This window comes from Triticum dicoccoides, chromosome 5B (genome assembly GCF_002162155.2).
Source record: "Triticum dicoccoides isolate Atlit2015 ecotype Zavitan chromosome 5B, WEW_v2.0, whole genome shotgun sequence".
NCBI classification, from domain to species: Eukaryota; Viridiplantae; Streptophyta; class Magnoliopsida; order Poales; family Poaceae; genus Triticum; species Triticum dicoccoides.
This window is the reverse complement of record NC_041389.1, coordinates 88,181,100-88,205,829: the sequence shown is the minus strand read 5'-3', so window position 1 is coordinate 88,205,829 and position 24,730 is coordinate 88,181,100. Positions and strand designations below refer to the sequence as shown.

The 24,730-nt window shown below is 48.7% G+C and overlaps 4 non-coding genes across 4 annotated transcripts; all 4 read right to left on the bottom strand.

Annotated features, from left to right (window-relative positions):
- Window positions 1-23,029: 23,029 nt before the first annotated feature.
- LOC119313600 lies at window positions 23,030-23,148 on the bottom strand. Its single transcript, XR_005151873.1, has one exon. It is a non-coding gene; the product is annotated as a 5S ribosomal RNA (ribosomal RNA).
- A 366-nt stretch (window positions 23,149-23,514) lies between these two features.
- LOC119313762 lies at window positions 23,515-23,633 on the bottom strand. Its single transcript, XR_005152027.1, has one exon. It is a non-coding gene; the product is annotated as a 5S ribosomal RNA (ribosomal RNA).
- Window positions 23,634-24,000: 367 nt separating this feature from the next.
- On the bottom strand, window positions 24,001-24,119 carry LOC119313711. Its single transcript, XR_005151978.1, has one exon. It is a non-coding gene; the product is annotated as a 5S ribosomal RNA (ribosomal RNA).
- Window positions 24,120-24,486: 367 nt separating this feature from the next.
- Window positions 24,487-24,605, bottom strand: LOC119313675. The gene has a single exon (XR_005151945.1). It is a non-coding gene; the product is annotated as a 5S ribosomal RNA (ribosomal RNA).
- Between the last annotated feature and the right edge of the window lie 125 nt (window positions 24,606-24,730).

Sequence of the window (24,730 nt, the reverse complement as noted above, 5' to 3'; positions counted from 1 at the left end):
AGATACCGGTTCGGTTGCTAAGTGTTAGTAACTCGAAATAAAAGCTACGGAATAAAACGGAGACTAGCTAAAGGTGAGCTGACGATACATGTTGGAAGTGTTTCCAAGGTTGATATGATCAAGCATCGCACGCTCCCTCTACCACCGAGATTGGTGTTTGCATTGAGCATAGACATGATTGGATTATGTCTATCGCAATACGGTTATTCATTTAAGGAGAGTAATGGTTACTCTGTTTATTTGAATAATACCTTCAATTGTCTTACACCTAAAATGTATGGTTTATTGAATCTCGATCGTAGTGATACACATTTTCATGCCAAAAGATATAAGATAGTAATGATAGTACCACTTACTTGTGGCACTGCCATGTAAGTCATAATGGTATAAAAACGCATGAAGAAGCTCCATGTTGATGGATCTTTGGACTCACTCGGTTTTGAAAAGTTTGAGACATGCGAACCATGTCTATTGGTGTATATGCATGAAGAAACTCCATGCAAATGGATCGTTCGGACTCACTTGATTTTGAATCACTTGAGATATGCAAATCATACCACATGGGCAAGATGACTGAAAAGCCTCATTTTCAGTAAGATGGAACAAGATAGCAACTTGTTGGAAGTAACACATTTTGATGTGTGCAGTCGAATGAGTGCTGAGGCATGCAGTGAATATCATTATGTTCTTACTTCACAGATGATTCGAGTAAATGTTGAGTATATTTACTTGATGAAACACAAGTCTGAATTATTGAATGGTTCAAGTAATTTCAGAGTGAAGTAGCAGATCATTGTGACAAGAGGATAAAATGTCTATGATATGATCATAGAGATGAATATCTGAGTTATGAGTTTTGGCACACAATTAAGACATTGTGGAAATTGTTTCGCAATTAATACCGCCTGGAACACCATAGTGTGATGGTGTGTCCGAACATCATAGTTGCACCCTATTGGATATGGTGCGTACCATGATGTCTCTTATCGAATTACCACTATCGTTCATGGGTTAGGCATTAGAGACAACCACATTCACTTTAAGTAGGGCACCACGTAATTCCGTTGAGATGACACCATATGAATTATGGTTTAGAGAAACCTAAGTTGTCGTTTCTTAAAGGTTTGGGGCTGTGACGCTTATGTGAAAAAGTTTCAGGATTAAGCTCGAACCCAAAGCGGATAAAATACATCTTCATAGGACACCCAAAACAGTTGGGTATACCTCCTAATTCAGATCCAAAAGCAATATGAATTGTTTCTAGAATCGGGTCCTTTCTCGAGGAAAGGTTTCTCTCGAAAGAATTGAGTGGGAGGTTGGTGGATACTTGATGAGGTTATTGAACCATCACTTCAACCAGTGTGTAGCAGGGCACAGGAAGTTGTTCCCGTGGCACCTACACCAATTGAAGTGGAAGCTTATGATATTGATCATGAAGTTTCGGATCAAATCACTGCCGTACCTCGTAGGGTGACAAGGATACGTACTACTTCAGAGTGGTACGGTAATCCTGTCTTGAAAGTCATGTTGCTGGACAACAATGAACCTACGAGCTATGGAGAAGCGATGGTGGGCCCGAATTCCGACAAATGGTTAGAAGCCATGAAATCCGAGAGAGGATCCATGTATGAAAACAAAGTGTAGACTTTGGCAGAACGGCTCGATGGTCGTAAGGCTAATGAGTACAGATGGATTTCAAAAGGAAGACGGACAATGATGGTAAATGTCACCATTAAGAGAGCTCGACTTGTTGTTAAGATGTTTTCCGACAAGTTCAAGGAGTTGACTACGATGAGATTTTCTCACTCGTAGCGATGCTAAGAGTCTGTTGGAATTATATTAGCGATTACTGCATTATTTATGAAATCTTGCAGATAGGATGTCAAAACATTGTTTCCTCGACGATTTTAATGAGGAAAGGTTGTATGTGATACAACCGGAAGGTTTTGTCAATCCCGAAAGATGCTAATAAGTATGCAAAGCTCCAGCAATCCTTCTAAGGACTGGAGTGAGCATCTCGGAGTTGGAATGTATGCTTTGATGATGATCAAAGATTTTGGGTTTGTACAAAGTTTATGAGAAACTTGTATTTCCAAAGAAGTGAGTGGGAGCACTATAGAATTTCTGATGAGTATATGTTGTTGACATATTGTTGATCAGAAATGACGTAGAATTTCTGGAAAGCATATAGGGTTGTTTTGAAAGTGTTTTTCAATGGAAAGCCTGGATTAAGCTGCTTGAGCATTGAGCATCAAGATCTATAAGGATAGATCAAAACGCTTAATGGTACTTTCAAATGAGCACATACCTTGACATGATCTTGAAGGGGTTCAAGATGGATCAGTCAAAGAAGAAGTTCTTGCCTGAGTTGTAAGGTACGAAGTTAAGACTTAAAGCTCGACCATGGCAGAATAGAGAGAAAGGACGAAGGTCGTCTCCTATGCTTAATACATAGGCTCTACAGTATGCTATGCTGTGTACCGCACCTGAAGTGTGCCTTTCCATGAGTTAGTCAAGGGGTACAAGAGTGATCCAAGAATGGATCACAGACAGCGGTCAAAGTTATCCTTAGTAACTAGTGGACTAAGGAATTTTTCTCGATTATGGAGGTGGTAAAAGAGTTCGTCGTAAAGGGTTACGTCGATGCAAGCTTGACACCTATCCGGATAGCTCTGAGTAGAGATACCGGATACATATAATGGAGCAACAATTTAGAATAGCTCCAAGTAGAACAGTTATTTGGATTAGCTCCAAATAGAGCGTGGTAGCTACATCTAGGAGATGACATAGAGATTTGTAAAGCACACACGGATCTGAAAGGTTCAGACCCGTTGACTAAAACCTCTCTCACAAGCAGAACATGACCAAACCCCAGATCTCATTGAGTCTTGATCACATGATGATGTGAACTAGTTTAGTGACACTAGTAAACTCTTTGGATGTTGATCACATGGTGATGTGACCTGTCAGTGTTAATCACATGGTGATGTGAACTAGATTATTGACTCTAGTGCAAGTGGGAGACTGTTGGAAATATGCCCTAGAGGCAATAATAAAAGTGTTATTATTATATTTCTTTGTTCATGATAATAGTCTTTTATTCATGCTATAACTGTATTATCCGGAAATCGTAATACACGTGTGAATACATAGACCACAATATGTCCCTAGTGAGCCTCTAGTTGACTAGCTCGTTGTGATCAACAAATAGTCATGGTTTCCTGGCTATGGACATTGGATGTCGTTGATAACGGGATCACATCATTAGGAGAATGATGTGATGGACAAGACCCAATCCTAAGCCTAGCACAAAGATCGTGTAGTTCGTATGCTAAAGCTTTTCTAATGTCAAGTATCTTTTCCTTAGACCATGAGATTGTGCAACTCCCGGATACCGTAGGAGTGCTTTGGGTGTACCAAACGTCACAACGTAACTGGGTGGCTATAAAGGTGCATTACAGGTATCTCCGAAAGTGTCTGTTGGGTTGGCACGAATCGAGACTGGGATTTGTCACTCCGTGTAAACGGAGAGGTATCTCTGGGCCCACTCGGTAGGACATCATCATATGCGCAATGTGACCAAGGAGTTGATCACGGGATGATGTGTTACGGAACGAGTAAAGTGACTTGCCGGTAACGAGATTGAACAAGGTATTGGATACCGACGATCGAGTCTCGGGCAAGTAACATACCGATAGACAAAGGGAATTGAATACGGGATCGATTGAGTCCTTGACATCGTGGTTCATCCGATGAGATCATCGTGGAACATGTGGGAGCCAACATGGGTATCCAGATCCCGCTGTTGGTTATTGACCGGAGAACGTCTCGGTCATGTCTGCATGTCTCCCGAACCCGTAGGGTCTACACACTTAAGGTTCGATGACGCTAGGGTTATAAAGGAAGCTTGTATGTGGTAACCGAATGTTGTTCGGAGTCCCGGATGAGATCCCGAACGTCACGAGGAGTTCCGGAATGGTCCGGAGGTAAAGATTTATATATAGGAAGTCCTGTTTCGGCCATCGGGACAAGTTTCGGGGTCATCGGTATTGTACCGGGACCACCGGAAGGGTCCCGGGGGCCCACCGGGTGGGGCCACCTGCCCCGGGGGGCCACATGGGCTGTAGGGGGTGCGCCTTGGCCTACATGGGCCAAGGGCACCAGCCCCAAGAGGCCCATGCGCCTAGGGAACCCTAGAGGGAAGAGTCCTCGAGGGGGAAGGCACCTCCGAGGTGCCTTGGGGAGGATGGACTCCTCCCCCCCTCTTGGCCGCACCCCTTTCTTGGAGTAGGGGGCAAGGCTGCGCCTCCCCCCTCTCCCCTTCCCCTATATATAGTGGAGGGGAGGGAGGGCATCCATACCTGAGCCCTTGGCGCCTCCCTCCCTCCCGTGACACCTCCTCCTCTCCCGTAGGTGCTTGGCGAAGCCCTGCAGGATTGCCACGCTCCTCCATCACCACCACGCCGTTGTGCTGCTGTTGGATGGAGTCTTCCTCAACCTCTCCCTCTCTCCTTGCTGGATCAAGGCGTGGGAGACGTCACCGGGCTGTACGTGTGTTGAACGCGGAGGTGCCGTCCGTTCGGCACTTGATCATCGGTGATCTGAATCACGACGAGTACGACTCCATCAACCCTGTTCACTTGAACGCTTCCGCTTAGCGATCTACAAGGGTATGTAGATGCAAACTCTCTCCCCTTTCTACTCGTTGCTGGTCTCTCCATAGATAGATCTTGGTGTTACGTAGGAAAATTTTTGAATTTCTGCTACGTTCCCCAACATTACTCTCCCGCTCAATCACGGAGGCGAGTTTTCCACGGCTTCCACCCCTCCCTCCATACCGCAGCAACACGAGTTTTTTCCACCCCTTTCAGAACGCGCTCTTCACGCCACAAAGCCGCCCCAAGACGCGCGAGCAGTGAGCATCGAGCTTAAACATATCGCAAACGTCAAAAATAATATAACGGGATTAATATATATCGCGCACGTGCGATATGTTTGTCAGAAGGCGCAAAAAATAATTAAAAAGGGAATGCAACACAAGGACTTCCCAGGAGGTCACCTGAGGGAGTCCTGGACTAGGGGGTGTCCGGACAGCCGGACTATCGTCGTCCGCCGGACTCCAAGACTACGAAGATACAAGATTGAAGACTCCGTCCCATGTCCGGATGGGACTTTCCTTGGCGTGGAAGGCAAGCTTGGCGATACGGATATGTAGATCTCCTACCATTGTAACCGACTCTGTGTAACCCTAGCCTCCTCCGGTGTCTATATAAACCGGAGGGCTTTAGTCCGTAGGACACAACATACATTACAACAATCATACCATAGGCTAGCTTCTAGGGTTTAGCCTCCTTGATCTCGTGGTAGATCCACTCTTGTACTACCCATATCATCAATATTAATCAAGCAGGACGTAGGGTTTTACCTCCATCGAGAGGGCCGAACCTGGGTAAAACATCGTGTCCCTCGTCTCCTGTTACCATCCGCCTAGACGCACAGTTCGGGACCCCCTACCCGAGATCCACCGGTTTTGACACCGACATTGGTGCTTTCATTGAGAGTTCCTCTGTGCTGTCACCGATAGGCCCGATGGCATCTTCAACCAACAACGCTGTCCAGGGTGAGACTTTTCTCCCCGGACAGATCTTCGTATTCGGCGGCTTCGCACTGCGGGCTAATTCACTTGGCCATCTGGAGCAGATCGAAAGCTACGCCCCTGGCCGTCAGGTCAGATTCGGAAGCCTAAACTTCACGGCCGATGTCCGCGGAGACTTGATCTTCGACGGACTCGAGCCACAGCCAAGCGCGCCGCACTATGACGACGGGCATGATCTAGCTCTGCCACCGAACAGTGCCTTGGTGGCCGCACACGAATCCGCTTCGGCCATTAGTCCGGAGCCGATCGCCCAGATCAAGGGCCGGTGGATAGACGCCGCCCCGGGGGCTTTAACATCCACGGCGATGGAGCCGAACACTAATCTTGTCCCCTGCGAAACTCGTGATTCCGAGGCGCCGTACTCCTTGCCGGACTCCGAACCTCCCGCACCCCTACCAATCGATTCGGATTGGGCGCCGGTTATGGAATTCACCGCCGCGGACATCTTCCAATACTCGCCTTTTGGCGATATCTTGAATTCACTAAAGCATCTCTCGTTATCAGGAGAGTCCTGGCCGGGCTATGGCCAGGATGGTTGGGGTACGGACGACGAAGAAATTCAGAGCCCACCCACCACCCACTTTGTAGCCACTATCGACGATCTAACCGACATGCTAGACTACGACTCTGACGACATCGACGCCATGGATGACGATGCCGGAGACGAACAGGAACCAGCGCCCATTGGGCACTGGAAAACCACCTCGTCATATGACATATACATGGCGGATACCCCAAAAGATGGGGACGGCGAAGAAACAGCGGAGGCAGACTCTTTAAAGAAGCAGCCCAAACGCCGGCGTCAGCGGCGCCGCTCTAAATCCTGCCACAGCAAGAATGGAGATTCCGGCACCGGAGATAATAATACCCCAGAGAGTGCCGAAGACAATCCCCTCCAGCAAGACTCAGCACAGGAGGATGCAGAAGCAAGCCCTCACGAGAGGGCGGCAGACGAAGAGGTTGAGGATCATAACTATATGCCTCCCTCCGAAGACGAAGCAAGCCTCAACGATGACGAATTCGTCGTTCCTGAGGATCCCGTCGAACAAGAGCGTTTCAAGCGCAGGCTTATCGCCACAGCAAACAGCCTAAAGAAAAAGCAGCAACAGCTTCAAGCTGATCAGGACCTGCTAGCCGATCGATGGACCGAGGTCCCCGCGGCCGAAGACTATAAACTCGAACGCCCCTCCAAAAGCTACCCAAGACGAAAGCTGCTCCCCCGATTAGAGGAGGAAGCATACATACCTCCATCACCAGCGCACGATATGGCTGACCGACCACCCCGTGGTCATGACAGAGAGGCATCTAGGGCCCCAGCCAAGACCGTCCCCCGGCATCGCTCCAAAAGTACGAAGCCAAGAGGGAACGCGCCGGACTTGCGAGATATATTGGAGGACAAAGCAAGGCAATCCAGATCCATCTACGGATCACGTGGGCGCCCCACGACCCATGACGAATACTGTCGCGCCGGATACAATAACCCCGGTCGGGCCGAGCACAGCAGACAACGTTCTCTCGAGCTGCGTCGCGATATTGCTCAATACAGAGGCGCCGCACACCCACTATGCTTCACTGACGAAGTAATGGATCATCAAATCCCTGAAGGGTTTAAACCCGTAAACATTGAATCCTACGATGGCATAACAGACCCCGCGGTTTGGATAGAAGATTATCTTCTCCACATCCATATGGCCCGCGGCGACGATCTCCATGCCATCAAGTACCTCCCACTCAAGCTTAAAGGACTAGCTCGGCATTGGCTTAACAGCCTGCCCGCAGAGTCAATTGGGTGCTGGGAAGACCTGGAGGCCGCATTCCTTGATAACTTCCAAGGCACGTATGTGCGACCACTAGACGCCGATGACCTAAGCCACATCATTCAGCAGCCAGACGAATCGGCCAGACAATTCTGGACACGGTTCTTGACGAAGAAAAATCAAATCGTTGATTGTCCGGATGCAGAGGCCCTTGCAGCCTTCAAACATAACATCCGGGACGAATGGCTAGCCCGGCACCTGGGGCAGGAAAAGCCGAAATCCATGGCAGCCCTCACATCGTTAATGACCCGCTTTTGCGCGGGAGAGGACAGCTGGCTAGCTCGCAGCAACAATCTCCGTAAAAATTCTGGCAGTCCGGATACTAAGGATAACAACGGCAGGTCACGTCGAAACAAAAACAAACGCCGCATTAACGACGACGATAAGGAGGATACGACAGTCAATGCCGGATTCCGAGGCTCTAAACCCGGTCAGCGGAAGAAGCCATTCAAAAGAACCACTCCGGGTCCGTCTAATCTGGACCGAATACTCGACCGCTTATGCCAGATACATGGCACCTCTGAAAAGCCAGCTAACCACACTAATAGAGATTGCTGGGTGTTCAAGCAGGCCGGCAAGTTAATTGCCGAAAACAATGACAAGGGGCTAAACAGCGACGACGAGGAAGAGACCCGACCGCCGAACAATAGAGGACAGAAGGGTTTTCCCCCACAAGTGCGGACGGTGAATATGATATACGCGACCCATATACCCAAGAGGGAGAGGAAACCCGCACTAAGGGACGTCTCTGCGATGGAGCCAGTCGCCCCGAAGTTCAATCCATGGTCCTCTTGTCCGATCACTTTTGATTGAAGAGACCATCCGACCAGCATACGCCATGGCGGATTCGCCGCATTGGTTTTAGACCCAATCGTCGATGGATTTCACCTCACGAGAGTCCTGATGGACGGCGGCAGTAGCCTGAACCTGCTTTATCAGGATACAGTGCGCAAAATGGGCATAGACCCCTCAAGGATTAAACCTACAAAGACAACCTTTAAAGGTGTCATACCAGGAGTGGAAGCCAACTGTACAGGCTCAGTCACACTGGAAGTGGTCTTCGGATCCCCGGATAATTTCCGGGCGAAGAGTTAATCTTCGACATAGTCCCGTTTCGCAGCGGCTATCACGCTCTGCTCGGACGAACCGCGTTTGCAAAATTCAACGCGGTGCCGCATTATGCATACCTAAAGCTCAAGATGCCAGGCCCTCGTGGAGTCATCACAGTCAATGGGAATACGGAACGCTCCCTCCGGACGGAGGAACATACAGCGGCTGTCACGACAGAAGTACAGAGTAGCCTCTTAAGGCAATTCTCCAGTCCGGCCGTTAAACAGCCGGATACAGCAAAACGCGCCCGAAGCAATACCAACCAAGACCACCTGGCGCGATCAGAGCATGCGTAGCAATGCGGCCCCAACCCTCGCCCGCGCATGATCGCAATAATAACACTCCGCGTACATCATTACGCTTTGGAGATACCATGGGCACAGGGGAGGGGGCACGATCGCAACGGACCCAGAGTGCGGTTCGACCACACCGGGGGCTCGCAAGTGTGCCCCCTTTTTTTTATATATTTTTTATTTTTCTTTTATGTACACAGGACTCCGTTAACCAGAAGCCCTGTCCGGCGGCGAACCTGCCGAACTCATGATGCAACAGTCAGGGACTAAAGAAGGCTGCGGCGAACACTCAGTTGGTCTCAATTACGAGCATTAAATTCGATTATATACACCAAGTCCGCAGCTCACCCCTGGAGGGGGACATGTTTACTTAGTCCAAATCCCTTGCTTACCGCACTATTTGTATCAGTCCGCTCTACTAGCAGACTTTCTTTCATAAATAATGCAGCACCTTTTTGATTGCAATTGCATTACCTTTTATATATATATGCTCATTATATGACATCTTGCGCCCGTATATTTTGGTACGGCATAATACGCCAGGGGCTTGTGTTCCCCACTCTATGGTGTGATAAGTCCGAACACTTTCACAAGTGCGGCACCCCGAACTTATAGCATTATATGAATCAGCTCCGAATCATGTCTTGGGTCAATAGTTGGGTTTGCCCGGCTCCCACGTTTTGGTGCCTTACGTTCCGTTCTGTCGGCTAAGGTGGCACTGGGAGAACCACTGCGATTGCGCCCCGGTTGAGCCGGGCGAGCGCCTCAGTGGAGAAAGCTAAAACTGACTGGCATGATAAGGCGAGAGACTGGTCGCTATTCGAGAGGTTTTTTCGGGTCCTTAAAGACTCACGCCGCTTCGAGCGAAGTTCCGAACAATGTCTGACGAAGGCGTGGATAGCGCCCCGGATTCGGTCTTCCGAATACCAGGGGCTTCGCCGAAATTTAAAATTATAGAATTCTATGGCTAAGTGAGAGTGTTCAAGCATTATAAGTCCGGTTGCCTTGTTCGTTGTGTTGAGCGCCTCCCTCGATGGACCCAACAATGGGAACAAGAGTGCTCAAGTTTATCCCGAACACCCCAGCACTCGTGGCTTGGGGGCTGAAGCCAACGACTTGCCGTCTCTCAGATTTTATAAACGGCCGCACAGAAGGTAATATTTTCAATTAAAAAAGCGTTGCTCAAAGCGCACATGAACAAAGTTTCAGCGCACAGGATAATACATAGCAAATTCACTCAAAGATTACATTTCTGGGGCACTCATCCGCAATATCGCGGGATCCCTTCAGGACAGATTTATAATACCTCTCGGGCGTGCGATACTCCTTGCCCGGTGGCGGTGGGTCCGTGAGAAGCTTCTCCGCATCCAACCTGCCCCATTGCACCTTTGTGCGGGCGAGGGCCCGGCGAGCGCCTTCAATACAGGCGGAGCGCTTGATGACATCCACCCAGGGGCATGCATCCACCAGCCGCCGCACGAGGCCAAAGTAGCTCCCAGGCAGGGCTTGTCCAGGCCACAGCCGGACTATAAGGCCCTTCATGGCCTCTTCAGCTACCTTGTGGAGTTCGACCAGCTGCTTCAGCTGGTCGCTTGGGGGCACCGGGTGTCCGGCCTCAGCATACTGAGACCAGAAGACTTTTTCCGTCGAGCTCCCCTCCTCGCCACGATAGAATGCGGCGGCATCAGACACACTACGCGGCAGATCTGCAAACGCCCCTGGAGAGCTCCGAATGCGGGTAAGTGTCAGGTATTTTACATTAACATGCTTGCTTTGCATGAAAAATGCCTTACCCGCCACTATTTTCTTTACATCTTCAACCTCCTGAAGGGCCTTATGGGCTTCGGCCTTGGCGGACTTGGCACTTTCGAGAGCCGAGGCAAGCTCGGACTCTCGAGTCTTGGAGTCACGCTCCAACCTCTCATGTTTCTCCATGAGAGCCTGGAGCTCTTGCCGTACTTCCGCCACCCGTGCCTCCTACTTTTCTCTCTCTCACCGTTCCGCGGCCGCACTGCATTCGGCCGCGGACACAGCCTCCTTCAGGGCTGCCACCTCGTTAGTGGCCCTTGCAATACACACATTATCCTTGTTAATTTTATTGCAACCAAAATCCTTTTCTGTAAGGTAACCATTCAAAGCGGTGTGACTCACCTTCTTTGTCCTCGAGCTGTTTTTGGCATGGCCGAGCTCTTGCTCGGACCGCTGGAGATCCTTTTTCAGCACATCGACCTCCGCCGTTAGTGCGGCAGAGGTCAGCAGCGCAGCCTGCAAACCCATATTGACATATGTTAAGCAACCCTGCGCATATCTTGTTAGATCCTCAGTCCGGCTTTTCTTTCCGAACACCGAACTGAGCATCAGGGGCTACTGTCTATGCGGTATTACATTACATAATTTTAACTTCTTACCTCAAAGCCTGTTAGAAGGCTGCTGCAGGCTTCGGTCAGCCCGCCTTTGGCGAGCTGAACCTTTTGAATCACTTCACTCATGATAGTGTGGTGTTCTTCCTCGATGGAAGCGCCTTTAAGCGCCTCCAACAAGTTATCCGGCGCCTCCAACAAGTTATCCGGCGCCTCCGGTTGGACGGAGGCCGTCGGTGTCACGGTCTTGCCCTTCTTTCAAAGGGGCCGCTTGCCGGACTCTGGAACCACTGCGGGTTCCGATGTAGAGTCCGGCGCAAAGTCCGGGAGGCTGCCTGACGGCGCCTCCGGAGCCTCCTCCTGATGGGTCCCTCTCTGGGATCCCACCTCGGCGTCCTCGTCGGCGCGTGGGGTGGAGGCCGTCGGAAGTGAATCCACATCCGAGGGCCAACGACCCGCTCGATGAGTCGGGGAGATCGTCATCGGCCGGACTACGAACAAAATGCGGCGTTAGAAGGACACTACGCGACATAAAAGATTTTGCATATCAAGGATCCGGATACTTACGATCTCGCCGGACGCCTGGCCCTTGGAGGCCATTCATCCTCGCCAACGGTAGTGTTGGCGAAACTGTCCGGGGGGATAGTTCTCCCCCTCTTGGACCCTTCGGCCTCCCCTATTGGGGAAGCCTTCCTCTTCTTCTCTCCCTCTTCTGGGAGAGAAACCTCCTCGTCTTCGGGGGAGGAGTCCGCCTCGTCGTCGGACACCTGATTGCGGGAACTCTTTCGAGTCCCCGCGGCCACCTTCTTGGCCAATATCATATAGCTCCATTGATCTTCATCTTCGGGGCTCCATGATCATCTTGTCACTGGCTTGACACCATGATCTCCATCATCATGATCTCCATCATCGTGTCTTCATGAAGTTGTCACGCCAACGACTACTTCTACTTCTATGACTAACGTTTAGCAATAAAGTAAAGTAGTTTACATGACGTTATTCAATGACACGCAGGTCATACAAAAAATAATGACAACTCCTATGGATCCTGCCGGTTGTCATACTCATCGACATGCAAGTCGTGAATCCTATTACAAAGAACATGATCTCATACATCACAATTCATCATTCATCACAACTTCTGGCCATATCACATCACATGATCAATCGCTGCAAAAACAAGTTAGACGTCCTCTAATTGTTGTTGCATCTTTTACGTGGCTGCAATTGGGTTCTAGCAAGAACGTTTTCTTACCTACGAATCACCACAACGTGATTTTGTCAACTTCTATTTACCCTTCATAAGGGCCCTTTTCATCGATTCCGCTCCAACTAAGGTGGGAGAGACAGACACCCGCCAGCCACCTTATGCAACTTGTGCATGTCAGTCGGTGGAACCGGTCTCATGGAAGAGTACGTGTAAGGTTGGTCCGGGCCGCTTCATCCCACAATACCGTTGAGCAAGAAAAGACTAGTAGAGGCAAGTAAGATGACAAAATCCACGCCCACAACAAAGTTGTGTTCTACTCGTGCAAAGAGAACTACGCATAGACCTAGCTCATGATGCCACTGTTGGGGAACGTTGCAGAAAATTAAAATTTTTTCTACGGTTTCACCAAGATCCATCTATGAGTTCATCTAAGCAACGAGTCTAGGGAGAGAGTTTGCATCTACATACCACTTGTAGATCGCGTGGCGGAAGCTTGCAAGGTGATGATGTAGTCGTACTCGACGTGATCCAAATCACCGATGACCAGCGCCAAACGGACGGCACCTCCGCGTTCAACACACGTACGGAACAGCCACGTCTCCTCCTTCTTGATCCAGCAAGGAAGGGAGGAGAGGTTGAGGGAGATGGCACCAGCAGCAGCACGACGGCGTGGTGTTGATGGAGCTGCAGTACTCCGGCAGAGCTTCGCTAAGCGCTATGGAGGTGGAGGAGGTGTTGGGGAGGGAGAAGGAGGCAACCAAAGGCCAGGGCGTTCAGGTATGAAGTCCCTCCTCTCCCCCACTATATATAGGGGTGCCAAGGGGGGTGGCCGGCCCTAGGAGATCCAATCTCCTAGGGGGTGCGGCGGCCAAGGGGGGTTTTCCCTCCCCCCAAGGCACCTAGGAGGTGCCTTACCCTCCTAGGACTCTTGCCCCCTTAAACCCTAGGCGCATGGGCCTATGTGGGGCTGGTGCCCTTGGCCCATTAGGCCAAGGCGCACCCCCCTACAGCCCATGTGGCCCCCCGGGACAGGTGGACCCACCCGGTGGACCCCCGGGACCCTTCCGGTGGTCCCGGTACAATACCGATAACCCCGAAACTTGTCCCGATGCCCGAAACAGGACTTCCCATATATAAATCTTTACCTCCGGACCATTCCGGAACTCCTCGTGACGTCCGGGATCTCATCCGGGACTCCGAACAACATTCGGGTTACTGCATATACATATCCCTATGACCCTAGCGTAATTGAACCTTAAGTGTGTAGACCCTACGGGTTCGGGAGACATGCAGACATGACCGAGACTCTCTCAGTCAATAACCATCAGCGGGATCTGGATACCCATGATGGCTCCCACATGCTCCTCGATGTTGTCATCGGATGAACCACTATGTCGAGGATTCGATCAAATCCTGTATGCAATTCCCTTTGTCAATCGGTACGTTACTTGCCCGAGACTCGATCGTCGGTATCCCAATACCTTGTTCAGTCTCGTTACCGGCAAGTCACTTTACTCGTACCGTAATGCATGATCCCGTGTCCAACATCTTGGTCACATTGAGCTCAATATGATGATGCATTACCGAGTGGGCCCAGAGATACCTCTCCGTCATACGGAGTGACAAATCCCAGTCTCGATCCGTGTCAACCCAACAGCTACTTTCGGAGATACCTGTAATGCACCTTTATAGTCACCCAGTTACGTTGTGACGTTTGGTACACCCAAGGCACTCTTACGGTATCCGGGAGTTACACGATCTCATGGTCGAAGGAAGAGATACTTGACACTTGCAAAGCTCTAGCAAAACGAACTACACGATCTTTTATGCTATGCTTAGGATTGGGTCTTGTCCATCACATCATTCTCCTAATGATGTGATCCCGTTATCAACGACATCCAATGTCCATAGTCAGGAAACCATGACTATCTGTTGATCACAACGAGCTGGTCAACTAGAGGCTTACCAGGGACATGGTGTGGTCTAAGTATTCACACGTGTATTACGATTTCCGGATAATACAGTTATAGCATGAATAAAAGACAATTATCATGAACAATGAAATATAATAATACTTTTATTATTGCCTCTAGGGCATATTTCCAACAGTCTCCCACTTGCACTAGAGTCACCAATCTAGTTACATTGTGATGAATCGAACACCCATAGAGTTCTGGTGTTGATCATGTTTTGCACGCGAGAGAGGTTTAGTCAGCGGATCTGCGACATTCAGATCCGTGTGCACTTTGCAAATCTCTATGTCTCCATCTTGAACATTTTCACGGATGGAGTTGAAACGACGCTTGATGTGCCTGGTCTTCTTGTGAAACCTGGGCTCCTTTGCGAGGGCAATAGCTCCAGTGTTGTCACAGAAGAGTTTGATCGGCCCCGACGCATTGGGTATGACTCCTAGGTCGGTGATGAACTCCTTCACCCAAATCGCTTCATGTGCTGCCTCCGAGGCTGCCATGTACTCCGCTTCACACGAAGATCCCGCCACGACGCTCTGCTTGCAGCTGCACCAGCTTACTGCTCCACCATTCAACATATACACGTATCTGGTTTGTGACTTAGAGTCATCCAGATCTGAGTCGAAGCTAGCATCGACGTAACCCTTTACGACGAGCTCTTCGTCTCCTCCATAAACGAGAAACATGTCCTTTGTCCTTTTCAGGTACTTCAGGATATTCTTGACCGCTGTCCAGTGTTCCTTGCCGGGATTACTTTGGTATCTTGCTACCAAACTTACGGCAAGGTTTACATCGGGTCTGGTACACAGCATGGCATACATAATAGATCCTATGGCTGAAGCATAGGGGATGACACTCATCTCTTCTTTATCTTTTGCCGTGGTCGGTGACTGAGCTGAGCTCAGTCTCATACCTTGTAACATAGGCAAGAACCCCTTCTTGGACTGATCCATTCTGAATCTCTTCAAAATCTTATCAAGGTATGTGCTTTGTGAAAGACCTATGAGGCGTCTCGATCTATCTCTATAGATCTTGATGCCTAATATATAAGCAGCTTCTCCAAGATCCTTCATTGAAAAACACTTATTCAAGTAGGCCTTAATGCTGTCCAGAAATTCTATATTATTTCCCATCAGGAGTATGTCATCTACATATAATATGAGAAATGCTACAGAGCTCCCACTCACTTTCTTGTAAACGCAGGCTTCTCCATAAGTCTACATAAACCCAAACGCTTTGATCATCTCATCAAAGTGAATGTTCCAACTCCGAGATGCTTGCACCAGTCCATAAATGGATCGCTGGAGCTTGAATACTTTGTTAGCGTTCCATAGTATGCGGCAATTGCTAACATGATTCGGACGGACTTTAGCTTCGCTACGGGAGAGAATGTCTCGTCGTAGTCAATCCCTTGAACCTGTCGATAACCCTTAGCGACAAGTCGAGCTTTATAGATGGTAATATTACCATCCGCGTCCGTCTTCTTCTTAAAGATCCATTTGTTTTCTATCGCTCGCCGATCATCGGGCAAGTCTGTCAAAGTCCATACTTTGTTTTCATACATGGATTCTATCTCGGATTTCATGGCTTCAAGCCATTTGTTGGAATCCGGGCCCGCCATTGCTTCTTCATAGTTCGAAGGTTCATTGTTGTCTAACAACATGATTTCCAGGACAGGGTTGCCGTACCACTCTGGTGCGGAACGTGTCCTTGTGGACCTACGAAGTTCAGCAGTAACTTGATCCGAAGTACCTTGATCATTATCATGGTTTTCCTCTTCAGTTGGTGTGGGCATCACAGGAACGGTTTCCTGTGCTGCGTCACTATCCCGCTCAAGAGGTAGTACTTCATCGAGTTCTACTTTCCTCCCACTTACTTCTTTCGAGAGAAACTCTTTTTCCAGAAAGCATCCGTTCTTGGCGACAAAGATCTTGCCTTCGGATCTTAAGTAGAAGGTATACCCTACAGTTTCCTTAGGGTATCCTATGAATACGCATTTTTCCGACTTGGGTTCGAGCTTTTCAGGTTGAAGTTTCTTGACATAAGCTTCGCATCCCCAAACTTTTAGAAACGACAGCTTAGGTTTCTTTCCAAACCATAATTCATACGGTGTCGTCTCAACGGATTTAGACGGTGCCCTATTTAAAGTGAATGTAGCTGTCTCTAGAGCGTATCCCCAAAATGATAGCGGTAAATCGGTAAGAGACATCATAGACCGCACCATATCCAATAGAGTGCGATTACGACGTTCGGACACACCGTTTCGCTGAGGTGTTCCAGGTGGCGTGAGCTGTGAAACGATTCCACATTTCTTTAAGTGTGTACCAAATTCGTGACTTAAGTATTCTCCTCCACGATCTGATCGTAAGAATTTTATCTTTCGGTCACGTTGATTCTCCACCTCATTCTGAAATTCCTTGAACTTTTCAAAGGTCTCAGACTTGTGTTTCATTAAGTAGACATACCCATATCTACTCAAGTCATCTGTGAGGGTGAGAACATAACGATATCCTCCGCGAGCCTCAACGCTCATTGGACCGCACACATCGGTATGTATGATTTCCAACAAGTTGGTTGCTCGCTCCATTGTTCCGGAAAACGGAGTCTTGGTCATTTTACCTAAGAGGCATGGTTCGCACGTGTCAAACGATTCATAATCAAGAGACTCTAAAAGTCCATCGGCATGGAGCTTCTTCATGCGCTTGACACCAATGTGACCAAGGCGGCAGTGCCACAAGTATGTGGGACTATCGTTATCAACTTTAAATCTTTTGGCATCTACACTATGAACATGTGTAATATTACGCTCGAGATTCATTAAGAATAAACCATTGACCATCGGAGCATGACCATAAAACATATCTCTCATATAAATCGAACAACCATTATTCTCAGACTTAAATGAGTAGCCATCTCGTATTAAACGAGATCCAGATACAATGTTCATGCTCAAACTTGGCACTAAATAACAATTATTAAGGTTCAAAACTAATCCCGTAGGTAAATGTAGAGGCAGCGTGCCGACGGCGATCACATCGACTCTGGAACCATTCCCGACGCGCATCGTCACCTCGTCCTTTGCCAGTCTCCGTTTATTCCGCAGCTCCTGCTGTGAGTTACAAATATGAGCAACGGCACCGATATCAAATACCCAGGAGTTACTACGAGTACTGGTAAGGTACACATCAATCACATGTATATCAAATATACCTTTGGTGTTGCCGGCCTTCTTATCCGCTAAGTATTTGGGGCAGTTCCGCTTCCAGTGACCCTTCCCCTTGCAATAAAAGCACTCAGTCTCAGGCTTGGGTCCATTCTTTGACTTCTTCCCGGTAACTGGCTTACCAGGCGCGGCAACATCTTTGCCGTCCTTCTTGAAGTTCTTCTTACCCTTGCCCTTCTTGAACTTAGTGGTCTTATTGACCATCAACACTTGATGTTCTTTCTTGATTTCAGCCTCTGCTGACTTCAGCATCGAGAACACTTCAGGAATGGTCTTTTTCATCCCCTGCATGTTGTAGTTCATCACAAAGCTCTTGTAGCTTGGTGGGAGCGACTGGAGGATTCTGTCAATGACCGCCTCATCTGGGAGGTTAATGTTCAGCTGGGTCATACGGTTGTGCAACCCAGACATCTTCAGGATGTGCTCACTGACAGAACTGTTTTCCTCCATCTTACAACTGTAGAACTTGTCGGAGACATCATATCTCTCGACCCGGGCATGAGCTTGAAAAACTAGTTTCAGCTCTTCGAACATCTCATATGCTCCGTGGGGCTCAAAACGCTTTTGGAGCCCCGGTTCTAAGCTGTAAAGCATGCCGCACTGAACGAGGGAGTAATCATCAGCACGAGACTGCCAAGCATTCATAATGTCTTGGTTCTCTGGGACGGGAGCGTCACCTAGCGGTCCTTCTAGGACATATTATTTCCTGGCAGCTATGAGGATGATCCTCAGGTTCCGGACCCAGTCCGTATAGTTGCTGCCATCATCTTTCAGCTTGGTTTTCTCTAGGAACGCGTTGAAGTTCATGTTGACATTAGCGTTGGCCATTGATCTACAAGACATATTTGCAAAGGTTTTTTTTAGACTAAGTTCATGATAATAAAGTTCTAATCAAATTATGAACTCCCACTTAGATTAGACATCCCTCTAGTCATCTAAGTGTTACACGATCCGAGTCGACTAGGCCGTGTCCGATCATCACGTGAGACGGACTAGTCATCGTCGGTGAACATTCTCATGTTGATCGTATCTTCCATACGACTCGTGTTCGACCTTTCGGTCTCCGTGTTCCGAGGCCATGTCTGCACATGCTAGGCTCGTCAAGTTAACCCTAAGTGTTTTCGCTGTGTAAAACTGTCTTACACCCGTTGTATGTGAACGTAAGAATCCATCACACCCGATCATCACGTGGTGCTTAGAAGCGACGAACTGTAGCAACGGTGCACAGTTAGGGGAGAACACTTCTTGAAATTTTATAAGGGATCATCTTATTTACTACCGTCGTCCTAAGTAAACAAGATGCATAATACATAATAAACATCACATGCAATTATATAGTTGTGACATGATATGGCCAATATCATATAGCTCCATTGATCTTCATCTTCGGGGCTCCATGATCATCTTGTCACCGGCTTGACACCATGATCTCCATCATCATGATCTCCATCATCGTGTCTTGATGAAGTTGTCACGCCAACGACTACTTCTACTTCTATGACTAACGTTTAGCAATAAAGTAAAGTAGTTTACATGACGTTATTCAATGACACGCAGGTCATACAAAAAATAATGACAACTCCTATGGATCCTGCCGGTTGTCATACTCATCGACATGCAAGTCGTGAATCCTATTACAAAGAACATGATCTCATACATCACAATTCATCATTCATCACAACTTCTGGCCATATCACATCACATGATCAATCGCTGCAAAAACAAGTTAGACGTCCTCTAATTGTTGTTGCATCTTTTACGTGGCTGCAATTGGGTTCTAGCAAGAACGTTTTCTTACCTACGAATCACCACAACGTGATTTTGTCAACTTCTATTTACCCTTCATAAGGGCCCTGTTCATCGATTCTGCTCCAACTAAGGTGGGAGAGACAGACACCCGCCAGCCACCTTATGCAACTTGTGCATGTCAGTCGGTGGAACCGGTCTCACGTAAGAGTACGTGTAAGGTTGGTCCGGGCCGCTTCATCCCACAATACCGTTGAGCAAGAAAAGACTAGTAGAGGCAAGTAAGATGACAAAATCCACGCCCACAACAAAGTTGTGTTCTACTCGTGCAAAGAGAACTACGCATAGACCTAGCTCATGATGCCACTGTTGGGGAACGTTGCAGAAAATTAAAAAATTTTCTACGGTTTCACCAAGATCCATCTATGAGTTCATCTAAGAAACGAGTCTAGGGAGAGAGTTTGCATCTACATACCACTTGTAGATCGCGTGGCGGAAGCTTGCAAGGTGATGATGTAGTCGTACTCGACGTGATCCAAATCACCGATGACCAGCGCCAAACGGACGACACCTCCGCGTTCAACACACGTACGGAACAGCCACGTCTCCTCCTTCTTGATCCAGCAAGGAAGGGAGGAGAGGTTGAGGGAGATGGCACCAGCAGCAGCACGACGGCGTGGTGTTGATGGAGCTGCAGTACTCCGGCAGAGCTTCGCTAAGCGCTATGGAGGTGGAGGAGGTGTTGGGGAGGGAAAAGGAGGCAACCAAAGGCCAGGGCGTTCAGGTATGAAGTCCCTCCTCTCCCCCACTATATATAGGGGTGCCAAGGGGGGTGGCCGGCCCTAGGAGATCCAATCTTCTAGGGGGTGCGGCGGCCAAGGGGGGTTTTCCCTCCCCCCAAGGCACCTAGGAGGTGCCTTACCCTCCTAGGACTCTTGCCCCCTTAAACCCTAGGCGCATGGGCCTATGTGGGGCTGGTGCCCTTGGCCCATTAGGCCAAGGCGCACCCCCCTACAGCCCATGTGGCCCCCCGGGACAGGTGGACCCACCCGGTGGACCCCCGGGACCCTTCCGGTGGTCCCGGTACAATACCGATAACCCCGAAACTTGTCCCGATGCCCGAAATAGGACTTCCCATATATAAATCTTTACCTCCGGACCATTCCGGAACTCCTCGTGACGTCCGGGATCTCATCCGGGACTCCGAACAACATTCGGGTTACTGCATATACATATCCCTATGACCCTAGCGTAATTGAACCTTAAGTGTGTAGACCCTACGGGTTCGGGAGACATGCAGACATGACCGAGACTCTCTCAGTCAATAACCATCAGCGGGATCTGGATACCCATGATGGCTCCCACATGCTCCTCGATGTTGTCATCGGATGAACCACTATGTCGAGGATTCGATCAAATCCTGTATGCAATTCCCTTTGTCAATCGGTACGTTACTTGCCCGAGACTCGATCGTCGGTATCCCAATACCTTGTTCAGTCTCGTTACCGGCAAGTCACTTTACTCGTACCGTAATGCATGATCCCGTGTCCAACATCTTGGTCACATTGAGCTCAATATGATGATGCATTACCGAGTGGGCCCAGAGATACCTCTCCGTCATACGGAGTGACAAATCCCAGTCTCGATCCGTGTCAACCCAACAGCTACTTTCGGAGATACCTGTAATGCACCTTTATAGTCACCCAGTTACGTTGTGACGTTTGGTACACCCAAGGCACTCTTACGGTATCCGGGAGTTACACGATCTCATGGTCGAAGGAAGAGATACTTGACACTTGCAAAGCTCTAGCAAAACGAACTACACGATCTTTTATGCTATGCTTAGGATTGGGTCTTGTCCATCACATCATTCTCCTAATGATGTGATCCCGTTATCAACGACATCCAATGTCCATAGTCAGGAAACCATGACTATCTGTTGATCACAACGAGCTGGTCAACTAGAGGCTTACCAGGGACATTGTGTGGTCTAAGTATTCACACGTGTATTACGATTTCCGGATAATACAGTTATAGCATGAATAAAAGACAATTATCATGAACAATGAAATATAATAATACTTTTATTATTGCCTCTAGGGCATATTTCCAACACCATTTGCCTCCCGCTCCGGACATATTCGGAGAAGGTCGAGGCGAGATGCGCGAGCTTGGGCGTTGGAGCTTGAGTACACGGAGGTGGATAAGCCAAGGAGGAAGAAGGCGTAGGTGAGAAGGTAAATCCTTATCCCTTATATGTAGGTGGACAAAAACTGTGCGTCCCGCTGGCCTGATAAAACTCGCTTATCCCCCAAGCGCCACCATCAATGGCGCGGTTGGGTTACCCACGTCCGTATTGATGAGAATCCCGGAAAGGCTTGTTAGCCAAGGAGGAACACGATCTCTGCTTCGACAAGACGTGCCAAGGAAACCGCTTCGCTAAACGTGCTGAGGTGGTATAGTAAAAAACGATTCAAACAAAGGCTTGGTAGCGGTGTGATGTTACGCCGCATAATACGTCAGCAGATTGGACTAGTGTACATTTTATTGTCTCTACGGTAGAATGTGGAATTTATTTTGCAGAGCCGGACACTATCCTGGTGTTCATGATCTTCTCTGGATTATTGAAGGGAGGAACCCGCCTTGCAATGCCGAACATTATGCGCGCCGGACTTATCGTCATTGAAGCCTGGTTCAGGGGCTACTGAGGGAGTCCTGGACTAGGGGGTGTCCGGACAGCCGGACTATCATCGTCCGCCGGACTCCAAGACTACGAAGATACAAGATCGAAGACTCCGTCCCGTGTCCGGATGGGACTTTCCTTGGCGTGGAAGGCAAGCTTGGCGATACGGATATGTAGATCTCCTACCATTGTAACCGACTCTGTGTAACCCTAGCCTCCTCCGGTGTCTATATAAACCGGAGGGCTTTAGTCCGTAGGACACAACATACATTACAATAATCATACCATAGGCTAGCTTCTAGGGTTTAGCCTCCTTGATCTCGTGGTAGATCCACTCTTGTACTACCCATATCATCAATATTAATCAAGCAGGACGTAGGGTTTTACCTCCATCGAGAGGGCCCGAACCTGGGTAAAACATCGTGTCCCTCCTCTCCTGTTACCATCCGCCTAGACGCACAGTTCGGGACCCCCTACCCGAGATCCGCCGGTTTTGACACTGACATCACCCGTCCTAGTACTACTCTCGCCCAAGCACGCTTAACTTTGGAGTTTTGATGGGATTCGGTGCTTTAGTGCTGGTATGATCGCATCCGACATGTTTCCCCGTCTTCGTCCCTTATGCTTGCCACTCCCAGGTCCGCTCCAAAGACGATTCTACATTCTCACTACCATTACAACCGTTCCCTAACAATGGATAATGTCCTATACTACTTACTCTCCCGCTCAATCACGGAGACGAGTTTTCCACGGTTTCCACCCCTCCCTCCATACCGCAGCAACACGAGTTTTTCCACCCCTTTCAGAACGCACTCTTCGCACCACAAAGCCGCCCCAAGACGCGCGCGCAATGAGCATCGAGCTTAAACATATCGCAAACGTCAAAAATAATATAACAGGATTAATATATATCGCGCACGTGCCATATGTTTGTCACAAGGCGCAAAAAATAATTAAAAAGGGAATGCAACACGAGGACTTCCCAGGAGGTCACCCATCCTAGTACTACTCTCGCCCAAGCACGCTTAGCTTCGGAGTTCTGATGGGATCCGGTGCTTTAGTGCTGGTATGATCGCATCCGACATGTTTCCCCGTCTTCGTCCCTTATGCTTGCCACTCCCAGGTCCGCTCCAAAGACGATTCTACATTCTCACTACCATTACAACCGTTCCCTAACAATGGATAATGTCCTATACTACTTACTCTCCCGCTCAATCACGGAGACGAGTTTTCCACGGCTTCCACCCCTCCCTCCATACCGCAGCAACACGAGTTTTTTCCACCCCTTTCAGAACGCGCTCTTCGCGCCACAAAGCCGCCCCAAGACGCGCGAGCAATGAGCATCGAGCTTAAACATATCTCAAACGTCAAAAATAATATAACGGGATTAATATATATCGCACACGTGCGATATGTTTGTCACAAGGCGTAAAAAATAATTAAAAGGGAATGCAACACGAGGACTTGCCAAGAGGTCACCCATCCTAGTACTACTCTCGCCCAAGAACGCTTAACTTCGGAGTTCTGATGGGATCCGGTGCTTTAGTGCTGGTATGATCGCATCCGACATGTTTCCCCGTCTTCGTCCCTTATGCTTGCCACTCCCAGATCCGCTCCAAAGACGATTCTACATTCTCACTACCATTACAACCATTCCCTAACAATGGATAATGTCCTATACTACTTACTCTCCCGCTCAATCACGGAGACGAGTTTTCCACGGCTTCCACCCCTCCCTCCATACCGCAGCAACACGAGTTTTTTCCACCCCTTTCAGAACGCGCTCTTCGCGCCACAAAGCCGCCCCAAGACGCGTGAGTAATGAGCATCGAGCTTAAACATATCGCAAACGTCAAAAATAATATAATGGGATTAATATATATCGCGCACGTGCGATATGTTTGTCACAAGGCGCAAAAAATAATTAAAAAGGGAATGCAACACGAGGACTTCCCAGGAGGTCACCCATCCTAGTACAACTCTCGCCCAAGCACACTTAACTTCGGAGTTCTGATTGGATCCGGTGCTTTGGTGCTGGTATGATCGCATCCGACATGTTTCCCCGTCTTCGTCCCATATGCTTGCCACTCCCAAGTCCGCTCCAAAGACGATTCTACATTCTCACTACCATTACAACCGTTCCCTAACAATGGATAATGTCCTATACTACTTACTCTCCCGCTCAATCATGGAGACGAGTTTTCCACGGTTTCCACCCCTCCCTCCATACCGCAGCAACACGATTTTTTTCCAACCCTTTCAGAACGCGCTCTTCGCGCCACAAAGCCGCCCCAAGACGCGCGAGCAATGAGCATCGAGCTTAAACATATCGCAAACGTCAAAAATAATATAACGGGAATAATATATATCGCGCACGTGCGATATGTTTGTCACAAGGCGCAAAAAATAAGTAAAAAGGGAATGCAACACGAGGACTTCCCAGGAGGTCACCCATCCAAGTACTACTCTCGCCCAAGCACGCTTAACTTTGGAGTTTTGATGGGATCCGGTGCTTTAGTGCTGGTATGATCGCATCCAACATGTATCCCCGTCTTCGTCCCTTATGCTTGCCACTCCCAGGTCCGCTCCAAAGATGATTCTACATTCTCACTACCATTACAACCGTTCCCTAACAATGGATAATGTCCTATACTACTTACTC